Source organism: Myodes glareolus, chromosome 4, assembly GCF_982192425.1.
Source record: "Myodes glareolus chromosome 4, mMyoGla1.1, whole genome shotgun sequence".
NCBI lineage: Eukaryota > Metazoa > Chordata > Mammalia > Rodentia > Cricetidae > Myodes > Myodes glareolus.
Window position 1 is genome coordinate 44,310,699 of NC_142029.1, and position 4,529 is coordinate 44,315,227.

Below are 4,529 nucleotides of genomic sequence, written 5' to 3' on the forward strand. Positions count from 1 at the left end.
CGCATTGAAGAAGAAAAGAAATAGAGACAGGAAGGAAGGGACAGAGAGAGGGAGAGAGGCAGAGAGAAAAGGGAAGAGGGAGGGGGAAGAAGAAAGAAGCATGTATTCATCCATCTTTCTCTGAAGATGATGATGCTTCTGTTTTATGTCATCACATTTTCTTCCACAAACCAAATGATGTAGCTGAAATCAATACATCCAAAAGATGACTCACCTTCTTGAACTATTGAAAAGAGTTGACTCAAATCTCAAGAATCACCTTTTCCCTTTTTATTTCTGGAAATGTAAAACTGGATATTTTAGTAATTGAATAACTGTGCCTTTGCTTAGTTTAATGGTAAATTTGAGCTAATGTTCAAAATTAGCAGACTGAATCATAGTGAGCATTCTCTGGCTAGGCTTGTTATGTTTCTACTATGCAGACACACAAAGTCTACTTCATGGGAAATCTACCCACCTGCCAAAGGCACAACGCCATACTCAGTACAGCTTGCAGCACTGTAGTTCTAATAAGGAGTGATTTGTCAATTGAATCTGACTGATAGATTAAACCATGTCTAATTCTAAGGCACTGATTATAAAATAAATGCCTGGACTTAATTCAAAACTATCAAGCATGCTTAGAACTTCAATTGGTTAATCCTGCTGGAATCTTAGTCTCTCAAGTCTAAAGTCACAGAAGTATGTTTTGGCTTTAATATGCAGACATTTTTCCATTGCCACAGCCTTTTCATTTAAAGTAACTTCCCTGTGAAAATTTTTAGGTCTTAGAGATTTTATTGAGTAGTATATAAAACTAGTGTTTCTATGAAATTATTGATAGAAACTCTATTTTAGCTGGAGAAAAATAATAGCAGGTTATATTTTGAGTTATTAAATGTATAGCAATATGATTCCATCTTAATATGTCCTCCAACTTTTATCTCAATTGCAATTTGTTGCAGAATATTCCTTTAAATTGTGTGACAATGTGTCACTGTGATTGGTTTAATAAAGAATAGAATGGCCAATAACTAGGCAGGAAGAGGTTAGATTGGACTTCTGGGGACAGAGAAGACTCAGGGAAGAAAAAAGGCAGAGCCTCCAGCCAGACACAGAGGAAACAGGGCTTGCAGAAAGAGAGGTAAAAGCCATGATCCACATAGCAGCGTGTATATTAATAGAAATGGACTAATTTAAGTTATAAGAGTTAGTTAGAAATAAGCCTAAGCTAAAACCAAGCTTTCAAAATTAATAAGTCCGTATGTCATGCTTTGAGGGCTGATGTTTCAAAAAAGGTCTGCTACACTAATTAATGTTTGCAGAGGACTGTAATCTGTGAGTCTACCCCTAAATAAATAACCTTTTATTATACTCAGTTCTGAGCTAGTGTGGGATCTTTTAGCGTCCATCTTCAAGTCAGGACTGAGGTCACTGCTAATTTTCTGTCAAGGGTAAACAAATACCTCCAAGCCTGCATGTGGTTTCTGTCACATTGCTTTTTCATAGAGAATCTCAAGGAATGACACCTTGATTCTTAAAGAGCACTGATAAAATCTGTAAGTGACTTAAGATTGATTTAGATTTAGTAAGCACTTTTGATTATGTCAAACCTGTCAAGGTGAATCTAGCTTGTAACTGACAGAAAGTCAACTATAGATTACATGTATAAAATCTCTCTAGATTTACCACGTGTGTAATCTAGTCAAAGAATTAATGTTTCAGCCACTTTCATGTTCCCTAGACTAGACATAATAAGTTGCCTAACTATTTTTCCTGTATAAGGATGAGCTTATACAGAGATGAAGTTTATTAAACATGTGTCTATCTCAGGGAATGTCCACCAAAGATATGGAATATTTTTTTAAATGACTGGAAAACTAGAAATGGTGTTCAGTACCTGGTGATTTTAAGTTTTAAATGGGCCAACTCCACTTGGAAGCTTCTGAAGCAGCCTTTTGGGTAGAGTGTTCGTCATGAGGCATGACACCAAGAGGCATGCATAGACATGGTTTCCAAATTTTGAAATTGGTTTTAAAAGCAAGCCAAACTTTAGTTTTATTATCAGAAAATATTTTATACAAAATTATCCCTCTGTCCTCTGCCTCTCTGTTTTGAAGAAAAATGTATCCATTGATGGTACAGGCTTTGTAAACCTGAGAACACTGTGAAGAGAGGCATTCACAGTGACCATGAGGCTGAGTTTCCCTGAGACTAAACCCATCATCAGAAGACAAACAATGCCCCATTGAACATAAATGAGCATTTGGGCTTTCCCTTAGACTAGTGTGACATTCTTTTGAAACAATCAGTATAGTTATAAGGATAAAATAATTTGGTGTCTTCTAGAAATACACTAAGAATTAGAATAGCCATACCATTTCTTAATACAGTTGTAATTCAGATGATGAACTCTATTTAGCAATATATAAAAATAATAAATACATTTAATATTTAAAACAAAGCGTGTATTTGATGTAGGAATTTCTACCACCAGTAGCATTCAAGTTACCCGCCCCCTTGGGCATGGCCTTTTATACTATATATGCCAATGTAAAGCGAGAGTCCGGACTCTCTTCTGGCTGTGGGATTCGGTAACTGTTCCCAGTTCCAGCAGAGGACTGTGATCTGTGAGTCTACTCCTAAATAAAGAACCCTCTATTATACTCAATTCTGAGCTAGTGTGGGATTTCCTTTAAGTGTCCTTCTTCATGTATTCAAATATACTATGGAAATACTGGATTTTAGGCACCAATATCAGCTATTGTTCTTCAAATGTACACTTCACTGTCAGGGACTGTGTAAATAAACTCTGGGTCATAAATCAAAACTATAGTGGTCTAATTTTTATTGATGTCATAAAGTCTCGTGTTCCACCAAGAGTCTCCTAAAGCATCCATCCAAGTAAGTGGAAAACAGCATTTAACTTATCCAGAAAATGAAAAAGTATTTCCTATGAGACTTAATTTTTCTAATTAGGATTTTAGTTTCATTTTTCACACCTAAAAAAACTCGCAAAGATATATCTTTTGAGAAACCTTTAAATATTGGGTAATAATTCTTTTGTAAAAATATGGAGTTCGCTCTTTTCCTCCAGCGTGCTACCAATGGTCCTATTGTCATCATGGGTCGCCGCCCCGCCCGGTGTTACCGGTATCGTAAAAACAAGCCCTACCCAAGTCTCGCTTCTGCCGAGGTGTCCCTGATGCTAAAATCTGCATCTTTGACTTGGGACGGAAGAAGGCAAAAGTTGATGAATTCCCACTTTGTGGCCACAAGGTGTCAGATGAATACGAACATCTCTCTTCCGAATTTCTAGAGGCTGCCGTATTTGTGCCAACAAATACATGGTAAAGAGTTGTGGCAAGGATGGCTTTCATATTCGAGCGAGGCTTCACCCTTTTCATGTCATCCGAATCAACAAGATGTTGTCCTGTGCTGGGACTGACAGGCTCCAGACAGGTATGCGTGGTGCCTTTGGGAAGCCCCAGGGCACAGTGGCCAGGGTTCATATTGGCCAGGTCCTCATGTCCTTCCGCACCAAGCCGCAGAATAAGGAACATGTGATTGAGGCTGTAGAGCCAAGTTCAAGTTCCCTGGCCTTCAGAACACCCACATCTCAAAGAAATGGAGCTTTACTAAGTTTAATGCAGATGAATTTGAAGACATGGTTGCTGAGAAGCGACTGATTCCTGATGGCTGTGGGATCAAATATATTCCTAATCGTGGTCTCCTGGACAAGTGGCGAGTCCTACACTCCTGAGGGCTTTCACGGTGCTCTCCTGTACCCTACCAAATCATGTTCCGTAATAAATCTCACATCCAGTCTGAAAAAAAAATAGAGTTCACATAATATATGGCAATTTGCTTGCTTTCTCTGTCTTCTAAGTTTTCTAAAACTTCACAACACATTTCAAAATGCTTTTCTGACTGCAGACCTACTTGCAACAGTCACTCATTAAAAACAGCTTATTATATCTGAGGCTAATGCTGAAACTTGCCAGACCTATGGAAAGTAAAGTCAGAATGAGTTTGATAAGGACAATTCCAGGGAATCTAAAGGCCCTGAGACATGGTATTAGGACCACAATTGTTAGTGAACAACAAATGAAGTGAAGATGCTGTTGTTATCAAGTTAATGGGAGACATGCTATGTCAGGCATTCTATTGGTTGAGTTTCTTTCACACTGAGTTTTAATAAATGTTTGTCAACCTACTTACCTCTCACTTTTTCTAGAAGGTGAACTCTGAAAACATGATTCTGAAATCCAAAGTAGAATCCTGTCTAATGCAAAACTTGAAAGCAAATTTAAAATATTAACTATTACTATTTGGGAGCAGTTCAAGTATAATATTAGCAGTAGTAGAGCTAGTATATTCTCCTAGTATACATGCGTGTGTCTGTATAGGTGTATTATACATATATGATTAGCTTAATGAAGCAAATAAGTATTGATGGAGAATCGTCTCACTAAAAGAGCTGTTGACAGGGTTGAATGAAGTATACAAATTCACCTATGCCTACTATACCCAGTCTGTATGGTCTCACC

At 37.6% G+C, this 4,529-nt stretch overlaps 1 pseudogene; it reads left to right on the plus strand.

The window, feature by feature from the left end:
• The first annotated feature begins 3,101 nt into the window (after positions 1 to 3,101).
• On the plus strand, positions 3,102 to 3,795 carry LOC125401422 (large ribosomal subunit protein uL16-like; annotated as a pseudogene).
• Positions 3,796 to 4,529: the final 734 nt, after the last annotated feature.